Genomic DNA, 22,674 nt, shown 5'->3' with positions numbered 1-22,674 from the left:
CAGGAAAAGGGGATTCAGATGGGCCAGACACTCTCAGAGTCACCTGGATGGATGGCCCTGGAGTGTGAACATGCTGATCCTCCTCCCTATGGGTGCCCAAGGGTCCCTGGCTGACTCCTTGAGGAGTGAGATTGAGCTGCCCGCACCCCTCTCGCGTACACGCTGTTGGAGGCCAACTATGGCATCAGCGATGGAGTTGAGCACGCACAGCAGTGCAGGAGTGATAACCTGGACCAAGTTCTCCACGGTGGCCGCCATCCTACCAGTGTTGACCTTGGTGCGTTGGCATGCCGGCGCTATCACCTCAGACTGAAGGTGGACTGACTCTTCCATCATGCCTTGCAATCTGAGGAGTGCAGCGGACATCCCTTCCTGATGTTCCCGAGCTTGTCTTTGCAGCTCCAGCAACTGTGAAATGATGGAGTCCAGAGGCTCGTCATCTGACTCAGACTCCGCAAATTTCTGGCCCCAGCAGTCCTCCAAGTGCCGGGCACCTGGGAAGTCCCTGCCACCACCTGCTGTAGATCAGAAAGTGCGATGTGCTCACCAGATTGTGACCCCAAGGCTACTCTAAAGCTAGGTCCCACCAAGGAGTGTGATTCTGCACTGGTGGAGGGTGTGGGTGAGCGCTGTGATGGGTCTTCAAGGTGGGTGCCATCAGATTCCTCTTCAGAGGTTCCTTCAGGGCTTGATTGGAGGCCCTGGGTTGTGCACTCTGTCAGCTGTTTCCCAGATGTGCCTGTGAAAGCAAGAAGAGATAATTATTGCATGACAGTGGCCTGTGAAAGAGGACACATCACTCACAGCATGGTTGTCTGATGTACATTGCACTGCTGGATCCTCACTTGGTAGAGCACTGCCAACCTCACCGTTAGTACAGGAATAGTCCAGATCCTCGCCGGCTAGCTGGATGGCTCTGTTTTCAAAGTCCGTGAGGACCTTGATTTCAGGCATTCCTCCTTCAGTACGTAACCTCTCCCTCTTGTTCTGTGCCAGCTTCTCCAGCATGGATAGAAATGGAGAGTGTAAGCAGGACACCTGCCAGGCCAGATGATAACCATGCCTGGCATGTATGGGTGGTGAGTGGTGTGGTCCCATGGACGGGATGAGGACAATGAATGTGTGAGAGAGGAGAATGGTGATGTCCCTTGAACTGGCAGTGAGTGAGGGCCCTGTGGGTGTGTGATGGGTTTGTGAGTGTGTGAGTTGAGAGTGATGAGAAGAGTGACTTACCCTGGTAGAACGGAGGAAATCATTCATCCTCTTGTGTCACTGGGTGGCTGTCCTCTTTTGCAGGATGTTGGCACTGATCAGCACTGCAACCGCCTCCCAAGCTGGATTTGTGATGTTGCTGCCTATCCTGCGGCCAGAGAGGAGGACATCATGGCAAGCCTCCACTGCATTCAAAAGACGCTTGGGAAATGTGTCATTGAACCTGGGGGCTGCAGTCTTTTTGCCTTTCGGGGCCATCCAGTCTTCCATGCAGCAGTCATGGGCTGAAAGCACTGAGAGGTGTGCGCGCAGCTGGATTTTAAATATGGCGCCCAGCGTGATGAAGCAGCGAGGTGATGGTGTGGCGGGTGGATGAGAGCGCACCCACCATCGAAATGGCATGTTTCCCGGGAATGCATAATTAATGTGGCGGGTTTGGGATGTATGGCATGAAAAGCCGTCATTGCAGCCAGCGGGTAAAATGCTCTTTGACCTGATCGCTACCGCACTTGGTGCATATCTCGGATGATTCTGCCCAAGGTATGGCTGCTAGGAGACAAAGGATACTCACTTCAACTGATGGTATCCGTCAGAAATCAAAGCTCAACAGCACTACAATGAATGCCACATATATGATAGGACAAACCATCAGCATGCTAAAGAAGCAGTTCAGATCTGACGGCACCCTTCAGTACATATCGGTCAGGGTGTCCAGATTGGCCATAGCATGTTATAGCGTTCTGCACAACATTGCACAGCAATGAGTTTTGGACTTGCAGGAGGAAGAGGGCACAGAGTGCAGATCCTCTGTAGATGATTCCGAGGAGGGAGACGAGGAGAAGGAAGGTGACAAAGGAAATGCACCACCAGGTCCTCCTATTGCAGCCGGGATTCTTTTATTAATGCAAGGCTCCCTTGGGTTGCACCAGTGGACCAATGTCGGAACCACTTGCAATAGACACTCTTCCCAACTACCAGCTCATCCAATGTCACTGGCACAAAGCAATCCGTCAACCAACCACCCTGTGCACATCTCCCTCATTGCTCCCTGTCGATTTATATACTCTCATGTATTATCAAGCAAATCAAAAGGCAACATGCCACCCGACAAACAAGATTGGGCAAGATGGGAAAGTGGGCCAAAGTAATACAATTTAGATGATTTCTTCTAAAGAACTAAAAATTGACAACATAACATTTTCACATACACCTACAAAGCTTTATTCTTCCTTTCCCTAGCAGTCTTACATGGCACAACTCCTATGACTTCAACAGAGTTATAGATAGTCTACTCAGGTTCCTGCCTTGACTGCTGAAACGCTCTTCGTTGTGTCCTCTCAGTTTTGGAGCCCATAAGAGCCCTGCCACTGACTGTTCCATCTGTACCTGTGCAGGAGCAGACTGGGCCATCAAATCACAGGGCAGCATGTTGCACACTGACTGGGAGGAACCAGTGAGTGAAAACTGAAAGTGCTTTGAGTGATGTTCCCATTTGCATGTCCCCTTTCACAATCATCCATAAGATCATAAGAAATAGGAGAGGGAGTAGGCTTTTTAGCCCCTCGAGCCTATTCAGCCATTCAATAAGATCACGGCTGATCTGTTTGTGGCCTTAACTCCACTTTCCTGTCTTGGTCCCCATAACCCTTGTCTTCTTTGTCAATCAAAAATCTGTCTAATTCAGCCTTGAATATATTTAATGACCAAACCTCCACTGCTTGCTGGGGAAGAAACTTCCAAAGGCTACTGCTGAGTGTAGAAATTCCTCCTCATCTCCATCTTAAATGGGAAACCCCTTATCTTTATACTGTGTCCCCTAGTTCAAGATTCCCCCACATTCTAGAAACATCCTCTCATGCATCTACCCTGTCAAGCTCCACCAGAATTTTATACGTTTCAGTAAGGTCACCTCCCATTCTTCTAAACTCCAATGTTCATAGGCCAAGCCTAGTCAACCTTTCCTCATAAGACAACCCCTTCATCCCAGGAATCAGCCTAGAAAACCTTCTCTAAACTGCTTCCAAAGCAAGTATATCCAGTATATCCAAAGCATAGAATAATCCAGGTGCAGTCCCACCAATGACCTGTATAGTTGTAGCAAGACTTCTCTAATTTTATACTCCATCCCTTGCAATAAAGGCCAACATTCCATTTGCCTTCCTTATTATTTGCTGTGCTTGCATGCTAACTTTGTGTGATTCATTTACAAGGACACCCAGAACCCTCTTTACTGCAGCGTTCTGCACGTCTCTTCAATAAACAATATTCTGCTTTTCTATTCTTTCTGCCACATTTTCCCACATTATACTCAATCTGCCAAATTTTTGTCCACTCGCTTAACTTATCTATATCCCTTTGCAGACTCTCTGTATCTTCCTCACAACTTGCTTTCCTACCTTTCTTTGAAACATCAACAAATTTGGCTAGAATACAGTTGGGCCCTTCACCCTAGTCATAGATTGTAAATAGATGAGGCCCTAGCACTGACCCCTGCGACACTTCGGTAGTTACAGTTTGAAAAACTGAAAATCATGCATTTATCCCAATGCTCGGGGGGTGGGGTGGTGGGGGTTGGGGGTTTATGGAGCTTTCAAGAATTAGAAACATGGCTTGCAGGGTGACTGAATTAGGCGGGAGGTGACATTTCGATTTCCTGAAGTGGGGGGTTGAAATTCAGAGATTTAGTCAGCATTGCGTTTCTGGTGTGTCGATCTTCACCCTGTCCTGTGGCGGGTTCCTATTCATGATACATTTGCATGCCATGAATACCCATTAGCGTAAAACTTTTTAAAATTACATCCTACCTTCAAGGTAAAGTCAGTGGTGCATTAGAATCTCATGGCATCTGGTCACATTCAAGTGTAATAATTTCCTTACATGGCTTAATGGGCTCCATCTTGTGCTCAAATTGACCTTTGAAATGGAGCAGTCAAATGAACTCCCTTTCCTTGACATACTTGTTGATAAATCTGCCAGGGGGTTCTCTACCATGGTCTACCGCAAGCCTACCTTCACTGGTCAATATACACATTGGGATTCTTATAGTTCCACGGGCTATAAGGTTGGCCTATTGGCAACCTCGTAAATAAGGCCCAAGCCATTTGCTCACCATGCAAGTTTGATGCTGAAATTGGGCACATTAAAGGCATCTTGCCAGATAATGGCTATCCTAATCAGATCATTTCACACTGTATATCACGCAAACTCATGAACAGGCCTAAGGCCATCACTTTCGGCCCTGAAAATTGCCCAATCTACTTAGATTACCCTGGAAGGACAAGGTATCTCAAAATTTGAGCAACAGGTGGAGCTAGCTGTTTTACGCTGCTACTATGCAATAGCAAATGAGTGGTAATCACCACTAACAGGATACTGCCGTCAAGCCAAAAAAATGTTCTGCCTATCATACAAATGAATAACATGGTGTATGAATTTCAGTGCCAGTGTGATGCTAGGTAAGTAGGCCATACGTTCCAAAGGCTGGCGGATCATATCAAACAGCATATCCCTTCCGCTGTTTGCAACAGGCAAGGTACAGACCGTACCCAACCAGCCTGTGCTTGCAAAACTCAAGATACAGTGTCTAACATTAGATGTGATTCCACGATTAAGGGTTCTTTAGCAAATGTTGTCCAATGTGCTAAGAATTACGCTGACAATCAATTTAAGATTGTCAGTTGGGCTTGCAGTGTGGAGCATTTGCATGTACTGGAAGGGGCATATATTAATACACAGGGTCCTGTTCTTTGAGAACAAAAGGAGCATGTACAGACATCGCGCTTGTTTCAACTAAGCAAAATAAGTTACAGCCATTTGCTGATTTATTCTTCAGGGCAATGCCTTGACCAATCAGAGTCAAGCTGCCTGGTTTAAATTTCAAACAATGATTGGCAGTTAACTGTCAGTCGCCATTAACTGGTGCAATGGCTCTACCAATCAGAGTCCACTTGCCAACCAATCAGCATTCTCTTCTCATATGATATAAATTGTTGTTCCATTTACATTTGGTATTCTTGCGAATTGTCCTGACGAGTGCAAGGTGAAAAGCTTCGATAGGAAAGTCTCTTTTTTCAGCAATACTCAAGTTCCGTACAACCAAATGACTATTTCTCTCTTTTTATTTCTTTTAATCATCCTTTTATTTTCCTAAACTTTTCCCAATCTTTTGGCAAATCTTTTTTTAACTTCCTTAGTTAGCCATGGATGGTGCATCCTTCTTGTGGGGTCTTTCTTTGTCAGTGGAATATATCTCTGCTGAGAGTTATGAAATATCTCCCTTAATGCCTGCCACTGCTTCTCTGCCATCTTACCTTTTAACCTATTTACCCAGTTCACCTTAGCCAACTGTGTCTTCATATTCTTGTAATTGTCATTATTTAAGCTTAAGACACTAATTTCAGTTTCAAATTTCTCACCCTCAAACTGAATGTGAAATTCTATCATGTTGTGATCACTCTTACATAGGGGATCCTTTACTATGAGGTTATTTATTAACTCTGTCGCATTACACATTACCAGGTCTAAAATAGCCTATTCTCTAGTTGGTTAAAAAACATATTGTTCTAAGAAACTGTCCTGAATACACTCTTATGAGCTCATCTTCTATCTTTGCTAATTTGATTCATCCAATTTATATGAAGATTAAAATCACCCATTGATTATTGCAGTACCTTTCTAACAAGCCCCCATTATTTCTTGATTTATACTCTGTCCAACAGTGTAGCCACTGTCAGGGGACCTGTAAACCATTCCTACCAGTGACTTCTTTCCTTTGCTGTTTCTTATCTCCACCCAAACTGATTTTACATTTTGATCCTCCAAACCAAGATCATGTCTTACTACTGTACCGATCTCATTGTTGATTAGCAAAGCTACTCCACCTCTTTTTCCTTTATCCCTCTCCTTCCAAAATTGTCAAATACCCTTGAATATTCAGAATAACTCTCTCATGGGTGAGCCGCACTTCACTGCTAGGACTCTTCTGACAAACAGCTCAATGCAGATCAGTGTGGTTCTGCAAGACACATGCTAAGGCCTCTGTCATCCCATTCAAGGAGCCAGACATGTTGTCACCCAGAGTGTGCATGGCCGTGGTCAAGGCCAGCATGGACTCATTTGATTGGAGTATTTGATATTCCATGGAGTTGGCCACTCTATCCATGCAAGGCATCATGACAATGCCCTGGAACATCAACCCACTCACGCTTAAAGTGGACACCTCTATCCCTTTGCAACTGGGATCAGTGTGTTTGGAAGGCCTATTGGTACATTGCTCATTCTCTAATGCTTCCCAATGATTATCCTAAACATTGGGTATAGCATTTGCATCCAGGAGAGCAAAGTTTAGAGAAGGTTGCATTCTCTGACGCAAACTCTTCACCACAGTTCCTGCCACCAATGTATGCTCTTGCTCTCTTGTGAAGTGTGAGTTACCAGTTGAAAGCCCAACTATCTGTCTAACTGATCCACTGAACAGTGAGTAACTGAACTGGTGCCTGGTAAGCATGAGCCTTGTGATGGTGTACCCTCAGGATGAATCAGCTCCTATAAGTATTATTGTCCTCAAGATTCATGGGCTCTTGCTGCATGTGTGAAGGTCCTCAGAGAGAAAAAATTAAGTAGTACTGACAAGATAAAAATTTTGCAACCTAGTAATATGAAGGTGGTTTTATTTCACTTGCTGTTGAAATCAGGTCAATATTCACTGCAGCAGAGGGGGGTGGTCAACACAACAGCCTTATAAACAAGAACCTTTGTTGACTTGCAAAGGTCCCTATTGTCAAAGACATGTTGGTGCAGATTGAAGAAAGCAGTGCTGGCACAGCTGAGTCAGTGTTGGACTTCTTCTTTGATGGTCGTCCTTGGGAGAGGTGACTGCTGAGATAAGGCAAGTGCTGCACATACTCCAGAGCCACCCTATCTATGTGGATGGCGTGGGGAATGCTCAACTGTCCCGGGGAAGGTCGGTGAAGGATTTGTGCCTTGGCGATGTTTAAGGACAGGCCAAGCCTCTTATACGAGGTGTTGAAGAGGTCCTTTACATGTCCTGTACAGAGTAAGCCATCACATAGCAGTCATCCACAAACTGAAGTAGATGAAGTGATGATAGAGTAGGCTTGGCTAGGCAAAAAGAGGGAGTGGGGTGATGTGCCCAACAGGACATTGGCAAATGTGTAACTGTACTCACCTTTCCTCACTAGGTAGGATATTAAAGTGCTTCTGCACTGAAACAGGAGTGCAGGAGAGTATCATAACGTTCTTGCTGCTGACCTCCTGGGCTACCACCAGCCAATCATTTTTTGTGGAGCCAAATGTAATATTTCCAAGTTTGCTGACAACACGAAACTTGGTGGGAATGTGAGTGGTGAGGAAGATGTTAAGAGGTTTCAAGGCAATTTAGATAAGTTGAGTGAGTAGGCAAATAAATGGCAAATGCATTATAAAGTAGATAAGTGTAAAGTTATCCACTTCCGTAGGAAAAACAGAATGGCAGAGTATTATTTAAATGGTGATAGATTGGGAAATGTTGATGTACAAAGGGACCTGGGTATTCTTGTACACCAATCACTGAAAGCAATCATGCTAGTGCAGCAAGCAGTTAGGAAGGCAAATGGTATGTTGGCCTTCATTACGAGAGGACTTGAGTACAGGAGCAAAGGTGTCTTACTGCAGCTGCACAGGGCCTTGGTAAACCACACCCAGAGTATTGTGTGCAGTTTTGGTCTCCTTACCGAAGAAAGGATATACTTGCCAGAGAGGGAGAGCAGCGAGGATTCACCAGACTGATTCCTAGGATGGCAGGATTGTCATATGACAAGAGATTTGGCCGACTAGGCCTGTATTCACTGGAGTTCAGAAGAAAGAGAGGGGATCTCATTGAAACATATAAAATTCTGACAGGGCTGGACAGACTGGGTGCAGGGATGATGTTTCCTCTGGGTGGGGGGGAGGTCTTGAACAAGGGGTCACAGTCTCAGGATATGGGGTAGGCCATTTAGGACTGAGCTGAGGAGAAACTTCTTCACTCAAAGGGTGGTGAACCTGTGGAATTCTTTACCACAGAAGGCTGTGGAGGACAAGTCACCATATTTAAGAAGAAAAAGATAGATTTCTAAACTATAAAGGCGTCAAGGGGTATGAGGTGAGCATTGGAGTTTGGTGTTGAGATAGAGGATCAGCCATGGTCGTATTGAATGGCGGAGCAGGCTCAAAGGGCCGAATGACATACTCCTGCTCCTATTTTCTATGTTTCAATGTTTTTTCTTCCTTATATTTGGAAGGGTATCTCTCTCCTACTCCTCACTCACCTCAGCAGTACATCAAGCAATGCATCATTAAACTGACGTGCAGCCATTGACCAATCTGAACACATCATGAAACCTCTCTCTCTCTGTCTGAAAACTTTAACTTCTCCATTTCCAACTTTGGATTGGCCCTTCAAATTCTGGGTCCTCATTATGCCCACTGTCATGCCATCCATGCCAATACTGGAAATAAAATAATAAATAGGGAGAAGCTGTTCCCGCTTGTAAAAGGATCAAGAATGGGAGGGCACAGGTTTAAAGTGATTTGCAAAAGAATCAAATGTGACCTGAGAAAAAACTTTTTCACACAACCAATGGTTCGAGTCTGAAAAGAAATGCCTGGAAGTGTGGTGGAGGCAGGTTCAATTGAGGCATTCAAGAAGGCATTAGATGATTATTTGTATAGAAACAATGTGCCGGGGTATGGGGAAAAAGCAGGGCAATGGCACTAAGTCATAACGCTCATTTGGAGAGCTGGTGCAGACACAATGGGCCGAATGGCCTCCTTCTGTGCCGTTAAAATTCTGTGATTCTGTGATAAGGAGGTGCTTGTGTTAAAATGTCACAGATCAATGCATCAAAATTTCTTCCAGTTTCCCAAGCTAGATTGGACCACCCATTCATCTCCGAGTTAATATCAGGGCCTAGGAAGCAGAGCCTGCCAACAGTAACAAGATGCTTTGATGTTTGATAATTAAGTAGCAGGTTTTTAGAAAGCAAAACAAACAAAACAATTAATTCTAGAAGAGTTTTCAGGAGAACCATAAATGACATGAAAACAAGATGCTGTAAGAAAGGGACATTTATTTTCTCCCCAAGAAAGAAACTGATCATGAGTTAGGCTTGTTAGAAAGGAAAAGGTTGAATGGAAATTTACTCATTTTTCTGCTGCAAATTATTGCCTTTTATGAGAAATTAAATTCTTTCAAGTTAGAAAAAAAACTATAGCGTCTTGCTTGATTTCTTAACCTTTTGCATTCTGAACAAGAGAGAAATACATTGCTGCCAATTGGAAATGAATGCTACATTAGAGCTGCACCGTTAAGTACATTTTTATTGAGGTGCTGGCTTTCAATATGTACTAATGTATAATATTGTAAAATCCTCCCCTCTATGTTCCGTTTGAAGTATAGGAGATATTGCACAGCTTCTATGGCAACAGGCAACATTATTCTATGTTTTGCATTCGACTAATGACCACAACATTAATAATATGCACATGCCTACGTCTGAAAGTTCCTTCATAATTGGAGTGACAGATAGTCAGCTTATGGAATTTAGGGAAGAACATAAAACACAATTAAGAACATTTGGGTGGGTTAGCTCTTTCTCTGGCCACTACAAATATTACACCTTTTTATTACGTGTTTAACCTATCTCTCTGTCAGTGAACAAAGCAAGGCGTGGTATTTGGAGACGTCAGACATATCAAAACACTTCATAATTCAAAGATGTGACATATTTGAAATGAGAAAGGTTTCAAATACTGCTGAACTACTTTCCATGAGACAGTGCAGATTTGTTCCCTGCAACTATCGAGCTTCTACTACTGGAAAAATGGATCATAATAAGTTTAATTCAATGGTGTTATTTTGGCATGTGATTATGTGCTGCCTCTTTCTTTCAGGTAAGAATTTAAAGTAAATGAAAATTAGTTGCTTCTGACAACATATGGACTGATTATTAGATTCTTCAGGAGTGCTTAGCGGGCATTGAAAAATAGTTGTTAGAATAGCCATATTAATTCAGTCTTCCTCATTAGGATAATTACTTTCATCTTCTTAGATTTAGTCCCTCAACCTTCCTACATTGATAAGACGAAGGTGATTAGTATAATGAGAAATGTGTATAAAATCTGACTTTTCTCTCTGTCAGACTGATGACTAGTTAGAGCCTGTATCATGAAGGGAGGTGCAGGTGCATGAAGAAATGTGCACATTTTTAATGCTCATTGCAAAAATACTGATCAATTTCAACAGTATTGACATTTTTTGGAGAATATTATAGATTTTTGCGACACACTGTTGTGGCACACCAAATGTGACAGAACAACTGCAAAGTTGAGGGAATGTATTTGAACGCGTTGTTTCAACATAAATCCTTTTCTGTTTCATGCTTTTAAATCTTTATTAAGCTCAACAATGCCACAATATATTAGAAAAAGGTGGACATAAAGTAGGGAGTAGTGGGAGCTGGTTTAAATTACATTTTAGGTAAAGTTCAGGAACAGAGTCAGGTAATAAATTGAGTTATGCACTAAACGTTAGAAAACATGACAGAAGCATGAGTTCCAGAAGGTGCAGCCTGAATTTAATTCAATCTATTTTAATCAGAGAGTGCGTTTAGTTATATAATGTATAAGTTTTATAAAGTAGTTTAAATCTGAATGATCAGAAGTATATAACTTGCCTCAAAATAAATTAAATTAGAAAATCAATAAATACAAATAAAAGTTTTTAAACTAAATCATGTAATATCAGTAACAAAGAAAATACTTTACAGTATGGTGCAGGATATCATCTATGTCTAAAGAACACACAGAACATAATTAATGATCAGTACTGTTTTATGTAATGTTGATAAAATCAGTTGCCATGTCTTAAAGTTGCTGGGGAGAAAATGAAATTGTTTTATCATCAGTGATAATATGCTTCTTTCATCAATTTTGGTTCTTTCAAGTCGAATCCTCAAATCTTTCAGGGATATAATGATGAATATAGAATTTGTGGTACATTTTGGTGTGGCTAAGGAAAAATATGATCAGATGGTGAACTTGGATTTGAATGGTTCCATGAATAGCTTGTCAAATGAAGAATGTAAGGCATTTGTAAACATCTCAAAGGAGGTGAAGCTAAGTGACAGTATTTCAAAATACCAAATAATGCTTTAATTTGAAAAAAGACTTGAATTTTTAGGGTGCTTCTCAGAATCACCAGATGTCTAAAAGCACTCTATAGCCAATGGAGTACTTTTTTAAGTGTAGTCACTGTTGTGATGTAGGAAATGCAGCAGTCAATTGCGCACAGCTAATTCCCACAAACAGAATGTGATTATGACCAAATAATCTGTTTTTGTAATGTTGTTTGAGGGATAAATGTTTGTGAGGACACCAGGGATAACTCTTTGGCTTCTTCAAAATAGTGCCATCACAGAAGGAAAAAAACAGTAAAAACTGGGAAACAAGTATACTGGTCCAAACTGGGCTTGTATACCTTAAAATGGAACACCAGTAAAACTGGGAAATAAGAGTACTGGTTTGAACTGTTTTTTCCTTCTGGGATGGGATCTTTTATATTCACTCCTGCAGCCAGATGGGGCCTTGATTTAACACCTGGGAGTGTCTGACGATGTAGGCGTCGTGGGAGCTGCCTGGGTACCTTGCGCAGACTTGTAGAATCAGCATCCTGTGATCACACACTATCTGCATGTTCATGGAGTGGAAGCCCTTCCTGTTGACGAAGGCACCGGGCTCACCTGCTGGCGCCTTGATGGCCACATGTGTACAGTCTATAGCACCCTGGATGCAGTGGAAGCCAGCAATGGCCGTGAAGCCTCTGCTTCGCTGTGCCTGACTTGCCTGGTCGCAGCGGAAGTGGATGAAGGTCAATACCACCTTCAGAGCCGCTGGCATGGGGTGTCCACCCACACAGTTACGGGAGATCTCAGGGCCAATCATCTGACAGATAGAGTTGACTGTCTCCCTTGAGAGACGGAGCCTCCTTCGGCACTGCACCTCAATCATATTGAGGTAGCTGCTTCGCCGCCTGTATACCCTGTCAGCAGAATAGTGGCGTCTTCTGGGGCCCCTTCCACCTTGGACAACCTCTTGGCCCTGCGCCCCTTGTGCCTGCGCCTGGCCTCCCAAAGATGGCTCCCCTGGAGGTTGATTGTCCAGTCCTGGCCTCCTCCTTATTCTATCCCTCCCTTCCTTCTCAGAGGAGCTGCCACCAGTGGAGATCTCAGAACCCACATCCCCAGGCTAAATGGAGGCCCCCGGAAAGCTGCAAGCCTGAGAAAGATTACTGTCTGCAGACTGGTTTCAAAGTGCACAAGAAGCTCTTGGAAATTGATGTGAACTGCTAACAATCACACAGGCAACTTTAAAACACTTTCAGCAATTAAAACTTCGTGGAAAACATGAACAACCCCTCTGAGTCCACATATCCCGCCAGTGCATGAGTTTTATTTAAAAATCTCCTACCCGCCTACACGTTGGGCCCGTGCGTCGACCCGAAGGTCGCACGGGCCCCTCAAAATCCTGGACAATTGGCAAGTTAAGGGCCTTAACAAGGCCTTTCATTAATGGCCGGCACGCGTCCTGCTGCAGTGCGCGCCCGCTGACCGAAATATCGCGATGCCGCGCGCTGATGTCGGAACACTCAGATGACATCAGCGTGCAACATTTTAAGCGCTGATGTGCGGGCTCCACCAGCCGCACGTCAGCCAGAAAATTCTGCCCCATAAATCTGAGTTCACGGTGTTTATAGGAGGAGTGCATTGTTACATTAGAAGTAAGATTTTGCAAAATTGTAATGATGACACAGAGCCTCAGTACTGCCAAGTGCAGATTGCAAATGAGATGTGCAAGCTCATTTAGCCGATTTTCAGCATGCCAAATTTTCCAGAAACAAAATTTAGGGAACAGGAGTGCTCTGTGCTGGGGCCTAACTTGAGCTCCACTTAAAATTTGTAGATTAATTACAGTTTGGTCCCATGGCAGGTTTCATCTTTGTTACCATAAGACCATAAGACATAGGAGCAGAAATTAGGCCATTCGGCCCATCGAGTCTGCTCCACCATTCAATCATGGCTGATAAGTTTCTCAACCCCATTCTCCCGCCTTCGCCCCGTAACCTTTGATCCCCTTACCAATCAAGAACCTATCTATCTCGGTCTTAAATACACTCAATGACCTGGCCTCCACAGCCTTCTGTGGCAATGAATTCCATAGATTCACCACTCTCTAGCTAAAGAAGTTTCTCCTCATCTCTGTTCTAAAAGGTCTTCCCTTTACTCTGAGGCTGTGCCCTCGGGTCCTAGTCTCTCCTACTAATGGAAACATCTTCCCCACGTCCACTCTATCCAGGCCTTTCAGTATTCTGTAAGTTTCAATCAGATCCCCCCTCATCCTTCTAAACTCCATCGCGTATAGACCTAGAGTCCTCAAACGTTCCTCATATGTTAAGCCTTTCATTCCTGGGATCGTTCTCGTGAACCTCCTCTGGACCCTCTCCAGAGCCAGAACATCCTTCCTGAGGTACGGGGCCCAAAATTGCTCACAATATTCTAAATGTGGTCTGACCAGAGCCTTATAAAGCCTCAGCAGCACATCCCTGCTTTTATATTCTAGTCCTCTCGAAATAAATGCCAACATTGCATTTGCCTTCCTAACTACCGACTCAACCTGCAAGTTAACCTTAAGAGAATCCTGGGCTATGACTCCCAAGTCCTTTTGCACTCCAGATTTCTGAATTCTCTCCCCATTTAGAAAATAGTCTATGCCTCTATTCTTCCTACCAAAGTGCATACCTGCTCTGCCATGACTTAAACCTCACCAATGTAAAATAGGGCTATTGGTAGTTGATTGTCCTGGCCTACAGATGTAGCCTTAAAATTGGCTATCACTTGCAATATTGCTCTGTTTCTTAAACAAGTATGTTTTTTTATTGCTGCATCTTTCTCATGCTTTTAATGTGTTGTTGTGACAGTTTTGATTGCCAAACATATATTAATAGTTTGTCTGCAGCTTTCAGATATTCCTATATTTTTGAGTCAGCCTTGACCCATTGGTAGCACGATCAACCGAGTCAGAACAGAACATCATGGGATCCAGCACCATTATAGAAACATGAGCACATTATCGAGGCTGACATTTCAGTGCACTCCTGCCAGAATTACACATTATCAGAGATTCAGTTTTCAGCTGAGACCTTACAGCTAATGAAGCATTTTTGAAGTGTAGTCCCTGTTGTGGTGTAGGGAACACAGCAGCCAATTTGTACACAGCTAAGTCCTACATAACCAAATAATCTATTTTGTGATGTTTATTGAGGAATACATATTGATTGGAAAGGGCATTGGGGTTAACTCCCCTGGTCTTCTTCAAAATAGTGCACCCAAACAGGCAGATGGAGACTTGGAAATATCCAAAAGACGGCACTGCCAACAATGCAGCACTCCTTCAGTAGTGCAAGCCCTTGCGTAAAACCTGAATCAGGAACCTTATGACTCAGAGATGAAAGTGTTTTGAACCAAGGTGTACACGCCCTCTTTTTTCTCTTCTTTTTAGTTAATATTTTAATTTAGAATTTTCCGTATTCTGTTCCAAGTTGCATGTTTACATCAGTAATGCTTTTAATTACTATCACAACAGCAGCAGAAAATTCGACTGCAAGTGCACAGACTACAACTGTAGTACTGACCTCTACATCTACTCCTACATCAACTACTCTGGCAGCGACATCTGAATCAACAACAAATGCAATAACACAACTCACGACAACAGTTGGTGAGTAACATGGTACATTTTTATCAGCAATTCCAATCTCATTCCTTTCAATTCAAGGCAGGATTCTGACTACATACTGAAATAAAAACAAAATATTACAGTATTTGCTGTTTGGAGCTGGCAGCCATCCATCTGTAAGACAATGGTTTACGCCATGGTGGTCGACTCTATGTAAAGCATCACCTGGTGTGGCTCAGGAGCTGCACACTGGCATGGCAATCTCTGTTGCATTTGCTGGTCAGGAAGACAGTAGGCTGAGAAGGTCCATGATTCGCTGGCCTCTGTTTTCTCTGCGCCCTCTTTTTGGGTAGCTAGCTCCTACTCACCTCTTCCAATGCCCTTCCAAACAGTCAGCCTCCAGAGATCATGGCCACCAGTGATTGTCTTCCAGTTGTCAGTGTCAATGTCTGCCATCTTCAAATCTCGCTTGCAGCTGTCCTTATAGCAGTGGTATGGGCACCCAGGAGGTCATGATCCAGTAGGCAATTCAATGTACAGGAAGTCTTTGGGTACATGGGCATCATTCATGTGATGAAAGTGGCCAAGCCAGCGCAGACAGCACTGACATAATAAAGAGAGGACGCTGATTATATCTATAATATGCACAGAAGAATCATCTATAGATTTCACTTCCTGCAATTGCTTCTGTTACAACATGTTGATGTTATATTCTTGGGTCATTTGGATAATGTTTAATTGTTAGCAAACTGTAGCAGTTTGTATTTTAATGCACATTTCTGCATATGTTATTCCAAGTTGCTGGTTTGCCTTAAATATGCCATTAACTACTTTCACCACAACAGAAGCCTCAACAACAAGTACACAGTCCAGCACTGTGATGCTGATCATTTCATCAACTACACCAACAAATACAATAGGAGCACAACTAGAAGCAGCTCAACTCCAGCAATGACAACAGAGTCATCAACACTTAGGTCAACACAACTTGCTGGCTGGGATTTTCTGTGCCCACTGACATCAGGCATGTTCGATGGCATGAGGGGACAATAAGGCATGATCGGTTTTACGACGGCGTGAAACCAGTTTGCGATCGTCCACTCAGCCCGCTGACTGCGGGCCGTGTTTCCTGCCATTGAGAACCTTATTGTAATACATCTGCATATCATTATTAGGTCAGTCTGTCAGAATTGTTCCCGCCCAACCCCACCCCTGCTGGATTGCCCCTCCATGTCGGTGGAAAAGCACACTGACATTCACAACAGCAGGGAAAAGGCCTGCACTTGGCGGGATGCACTTTGAGGGGAACTCGGAGGTGAGTACATAGCAACGATGTGCAGCGCTCGTCAGGGTCACCTGTTGGACTCCAAGCTTAAGTCTCGTTGGGGGGAGGGGGAAGGGGAGGGGGACAAGGGCTGCGTTGCGGTTGAGGTGACTTGTTGGTGAAGGGCTGCCCTGCCATTGAGGCAACTCGTGGTGGGGGGGGAAAGGCTGCTTTGCAGTTGAGGCGACTTGGGAGGGGCAGGGGCTGCCTTGTGGTTGAGGCGACTTGTGGGGGGGGGGGGCAGGGGCAAGGGCTGACTTGCGGTTGAATAGAGCGCACAAGCTTTCGGGGTGGGGGGTAGGGTGGGTGAGGGAATTAGCCACGCATTAGGGACACCTTTTATAAATTGGCCATTCCTCTGCAACTGAGACAGTTCAGACACAGCCATTGATATGACTGGAGTCGGGCTTCTAGCTTATCTGCCCACTCAAGCAACACAGAGGCATCAAATCGCCATCAAGTGCTCCAGAGATTTTCAACCCCCACCCCCAACCCCTTGCCGGCACAGACTGCAAAGTCATGAATATTTTAGTGGACTGCAGGACAATTGGATGACTGCGCACATGGTGCAATCTCCTTGCTAAAGCTGGCCATGGAGCAGTCACTGGTGGAGGCGCTCACAGCCCCTTGCAATATCATCATCCCAGTTTGGACCAGTTTCCCCCATGGTTCAAGCTAACAGCGCAGCCTTGCAGTGTGGGTTAGGAGAATGCCTGTGCCTGAGATGACAGCACAACATGCAGTCCAATGGGCAAAGCTGCTGCCAATCAGTCGGGTGGAGTGGGGCAGAGGTGGGTGGGGTCTCGGGCAGCCATGCAGCGCATTAATCTCTGGCCATCCAAATGGTGGCCAGCACTCTCCAGGTAGCGTTAAGAGGTCTTCAGACTTAACCAGGACAGGTTCTTATTACACCCATGCTAACCCACTTGTCTCTGTCTTTCATCCTGCAGGAGGAGTACATCAGGATCATGCAGCCTGGTGTACTAGCTGTATGCCTGACGACCCACAGAGTGCGAAGACAATGGAGGAGAGAGTGACTGAGGCACTTGGCTGTGCAGAGGGAGGAGCAGCATCCTCTGGAAGAAGGGGTGGCTGGGGCTCCAACACACGCCACCCAAGAGCCACAGCGAGTCATCGCTGGTCAGCGCCTAGTGACACGCAGAGTCTATAGACACCACGTTTCATTCCTGCAGATGACCAAGAACCAGAGTCACCGAAGACTGTGCATCTCTAGGGTACTGGTTGGTCACATCTGCTACCTACTACAGGATTTGGCGCCACGGGAACATGGAGGGTAACCACTGCCAGTGGCTGTGAAAATGACCACAGCACTCAATTTCTACGCCAGTGGCTCTTTTCAGGGCTCCACAGGTGACCTCTGTGGGATCTCACAAGCCTCCACCCACCTGCATCTTTGCAAGGGCACACAACTGTGTGCATTTTGCCCGGGACCAGGACAGCCAGGATGCAAGAGTGATTGGATTCGCCCTGATCTCTGGTTTCCCACAGGTGCAGGGTGCGATCGATTGCACTCATGCTTCGCTCAGGTCTCCGTCGCAACACACGGTCAACTACATCAACCACAAGGGATTCCATTCACTGAATGTGCAGTTGATGTGTGACAACCAGAAACACATCCTGCAGGTCTGCGCACAGTTTCCAGGGGGTGTGCACGACTCCTACATTCTCGGTCAGTCACTGATCCCTGACGTCTTCCAGGGTCCACAGAAGCTGCAGGGATGGCTCCTCAGGGACAAGAGCTGCCCGCAGCGGCCATGGCTGATGACACCCGTGTGGCAGCCTCAGACTGCAGCAGAGTGAAGGGTATAATGAGGCTCATGCTGCAACCTGGAGGGCCCCAGCTTGCTTTCAGGGTCCTGCTTTGTGGCTGTGGAGCTGGAGCTGCTGAGGACACAGCAGTAGGGGAAGGCAGGTGTAGTGGTATTATCACTGGACTTGTTGTTCAGAGATCCAGTGTACTGCTCTGGGGACCTGGGTTCAAATCCCACCACGGCAGACGGTGAAATTTGAATCCAATAAAAGTCTGGAATTAAAAGTGTGATGGTGGCAATAAAACCATTGCCAATTGTCGTAAAAACCCATTTAGTTCACTAGTGCCCTTTAGGGAAGGAAATCTGTCATCCTTACAGTCTGGCCTACATGTGACTCCAGACCCACAGCGATGTGGTTGGCTCCTTGGCTCTTAAATGTCCTCTGAACAAGGGCAATTAGGCAATAAATGCTGGCCTAGCCAGTGACGCCCTCATCCCATGAAAATAAAAGAAAACATTTTTAAATGCAAGAAGGGGGGATTTGGACACTCCCGGAGTCACCTGGATGGATGGTCCCGGAGTGTGCACCTGCTGATCCTCCTCCTTTTGAGTGCCCGGGGGCCCCAAGCTGACTCCTTGAGGTAGCTGGAGTGAGATTGAGCTGCCCGGTACTCCTCTCGCAAACATGCTGTTGGAGGCCAATTATGGCATCAGCGGTGGAGTTGAGCCCACGCAGCAGTGCAGGAGTGATATCCTGAACCAAGGTCTCCATGGCGGCCGTCATCCTACCAGTGTTGGCATCGCCTCAGACTGAAAGTGGACAGTGTCCTCCATCATGCCTTGCAATCTGAGGAGTACAGCAGACATCCCTTCCTGATGTTCCCGAGCTTGCCTTTGCAGCTCCAGCAACTGTGGCATGGCTGAGTCCAGGGGCTCGTCATCTGACTCGGACTCAGCAAATTCAGCAGGGTTATGGGGAAAAGGCAGGAGATGGGCACTGTTTAAAATCTCAGAGAGCCGGCGCAGACATGATGGGCCAAATGGCCTCCATCCACACTGCGACAATTCAGTGATTCTGTGAATTTCTGGCCTCCAGCAGTCCGCCGAGTGCAGGATACCTGAGAAGACCCTGCCTCCGCCTGCTGTGGTTCAAACAGTGCGAAGTGCTCACCAGATTGTGATCCCAAGGCCATGCTGAAGCTAGGCCTCACCGAAGTGTGTGACTCTGCATTAGTGGAGGGTGTGGGTGAGTGCTGTGATGGGGCTTCAAGAGAGTGTCTCCAGATTCCTCTTCAAAGGTTTCTTCGGGGCTTGAATGGAGACCTTGGGTCATGGACTCCATCGGCTGTTTCCCAGATGTGCCTGTGAAAGCAAGGGGAGGTAATTAGTGCATGGCAGTGGCCTGTGAAACAGGACACATCACTCACAGCGTGGTTGTCTGATGGATGTTGCACTGCTGGACCCTCACTTGGTGGAGCACTGCTGACCTCATCATGAGCACAGGATTGGTCCAGGTCCTCACCAGCCAGCGGGATGGATCTGTTTTCAAAGTCCGTGAGGACCTTGATTTCAGGCACTCCTCCATCGGTCTGTGACCTCTCCTCCTAGCTGTGTGCCAGCTTGTCCTGCATAAAGAGAGATGGAGAAAGTGTAAGCAGGATGCCTGCCAGGGCAGATGATAAGTATGCCTGTCATGTGTGGGTGGTGAGTGGTCCCATGGATGGGATGAGGACAATGAAGGTGTGTGTGAGCGAGTGGCTGGTGATGTCCCTTAAACTGGCAGTGAGTGAGGGTCCTGTAGATGTGGGATGGGTTTGTGAGTGTGTGAATTGAGGGTGATGAGAAGAGTGACTTATCCTGGTGGAACAGAGGAGATCATTTATCCTCTTGTGGCACTGGGTGGCTGTCATCTTTTGAAAGGCATTGGCGCTGACCACCGCTGCCGCCGCCTCTGAAGCCTAGTTGGTCACACCGCTGCCCATCTTGCGGTCAGAGCAGGGATAGAGGACATCGCGCCGGGCCTCAACGGCATTCGAAAGGCATTCCAGTGATGCGTCGATAGCCTGGGGGCTGCGATCTTTTTCCCTCTTGTGGGCATCTTTCCTGCAGCAGTTGTGGGCTGGAAGCACTGAGTTGTGGTGTGCGTGACTGGACTTTAAATATGGCGACCAACCTAGTGAAGCAGCGAGATGATGGCGGGCAAGTGAATGAGAGCCCATCCGCCATGGAAAGGGCGTCTTTCTCGGAAATGCATAAATAACTTGGCGGGTTTGGGACGATATGGTGTGAAAACCCACCATTGCGGTGTTCGGATAAAACGTTGGTTTACCCGCCCGCTATGGCACTTAGTGCAAATCTGGGACAATTCCACCCAGTACAAGAGGTGTACAGTTAAACCTTTACCTGTTTTTTCATTCCACTTCCTTTTAATCTGATGCAAGATTTGGAAATAATAATAAACCTTTGTAGAGTTACTGTGTCAGCTAAATAGTGCAGGGACATCACACATCATTGCATTTGAGGATTGGCTGATGTTGCGAATTGTATATGTTCTCTCTCCAAGCCACTGGATTACATCAAAGTGTTAGCAAGATATGGCAGTTTGCTCTTAATGCACAAATCCTTGAATATAGTTCCAGGTTTTCAGTATAATCAGTAACAATATGATTATTAAAAACAGGAACAACTGAAACTTCGACTGCGGGTGAATTGAGCACAACTGCAACATCAACCTCGACAGCAGGTTCTACCTCAGAAACTACACCAGCAGCAACGACTGCAGGGAGCTCGACTCCAGCATCGACCAGCATCTCAACAACACCACTCACTACCACAAGCGGTGAGTATCCCAGTAAACATTTATCAGCAGTTTCACTCTGATTGCTTTAAATCAAATGCAGGATTAGGTACAGATCGTCAAATAGAAAGAAAAATTAAAGACTTGCATTTACATGGTGGCGTTCCTAACCAGCAGTACCCTCAAAATGCTTCACAGCCAATGCAACACATTTGAAGTAATGTCACTGCGGTGATGTAGAAAAAGTATAAATAACTTGCGCACAGCAAAGACCCACAAACATGAACATACTAATCTTTTCCCAGTGTTGATCGAGGGATAAATATTGGCCATATCAACAGGAATAACTGCCTGCTTTTCTCCCAAACACTGCTCTGGGATATTTTATATCCACTGGAGTAGGCAAATGACGACTCGGTTTAATGATTCATCCAATAGATTGCACCTCCAACCTAGCAGCATTCCTTCAGCACTGCACTGGAGTGTTTGCCTTGAAATTGGTGTTCAAGTCCGGGTGTGGACTCCCAGAACCTCATGGGGAGAATTTTCACATCGGCGTGCAGGGGCGGGCTCGGCACACCAACACGCAAAATGATGTGCGGTGATGTCATGCATCAGTCCTGACATCACCATGCGTCATTCAGATCTTCATTTCAGCGGGTTTGGCGGGCAGGCGAAGAGCTCAAGCAGCCTTCGCATTTTTCATGAAACCTCATCCACGGGCGGGATGAAGTTTCATGAAGGTTTTATTAAATTACTAAATAAATTTCGCTCAACTCATAAACATGTCCCAGCACATGTCACACTGTCGCATCAGGAGACATGTCTGAATAATTTTAATCTTTCTTTTTTCAAACTTTCAATCACAACTTCATCTCCCTCAGGCTGCTCCATGCCTGAGGGAAACTTCTGCACTCCATCGTGCGCATGTGCGCGAATGAGCGCAGGCAGCAGCTCTCCTGCCTCCCCCCACCCGCACAGGCATGCGTCATGCTGGGCAGGCCTTAATTGGCTCAAACACAGCGGGCAGCGATTGGCTCTGCTTCTGACTGCGCCCACTCCTGACCGGCCCGCCCGACAGGCAGAAGTTTCTGCCCCATCACACAGAGTCGACAGTGCTAAAAAATGAGTTACATTTAATTTACATTTCTCTGGAAGTTATTTCAAGCTGCTTCCTGCGACAATATTACAAAGGATTTATTTGCAAACTTTACCTTCTGCTGGAAATCTTTTGGGGCAGTTTGTATTGTTCATTGTTAGCAAATCATAGCAGTTCATATTTTCTTTCACATGTCTAAGTAGGGTCGTCAAAGTTGCTAATTTGCTTCATATATATCATTAATTATTATCACTGCTACAACAGAAACCACGACAGCAAGTACACAGAGCAGCACTGCAACACCAGCCTCTTCATCAACTCCTGCATCAACAAGTACATCAGGAGCAACAACCGCAGGAAGCTCGACTCCAGCATCGACCAGCATCTCAACATCACCACTCACTACCACAAGCGGTGAGTATCATTGTAAAATTTATCTTCCAATCTAATTCATGTGCAAATGTTGCTTGAAGGTTTTTTGGTGTTACAGCATGGATATATTTAATCAACTGAGTAATTTGCATTCTACCAAAGAGATAACGGAAGGAAGACAGCAGTTTGTATTTTATTCAGGTTTCTGTGTATTTCATTCCAAGTTCCCTGTTTCTGTCAGTAATGCCATTCTTCACTGCCACAGCGACATCAGAAACTTCGACTGCAACTACACAGACCACCACTGCAACAGTGAGCTCTGCATCAA

At 45.5% G+C, this 22,674-nt stretch overlaps 1 long non-coding RNA gene across 1 annotated transcript; it reads left to right on the top strand.

The window, feature by feature from the left end:
• The first annotated feature begins 10,012 nt into the window (after window positions 1-10,012).
• Window positions 10,013-20,874, top strand: LOC144689234 (uncharacterized). Its single transcript, XR_013578603.1, has 3 exons — window positions 10,013-10,143; window positions 14,890-15,024; window positions 20,759-20,874. It is a non-coding gene; the product is annotated as an uncharacterized LOC144689234 (long non-coding RNA).
• The last annotated feature ends 1,800 nt before the right edge of the window (window positions 20,875-22,674 follow it).

The sequence above is a fragment of the Cetorhinus maximus genome, chromosome 13 (genome assembly GCF_964194155.1).
Source record: "Cetorhinus maximus chromosome 13, sCetMax3.hap1.1, whole genome shotgun sequence".
NCBI lineage: Eukaryota > Metazoa > Chordata > Chondrichthyes > Lamniformes > Cetorhinidae > Cetorhinus > Cetorhinus maximus.
This window is presented reverse-complemented; position numbering and strand designations above follow the sequence as displayed.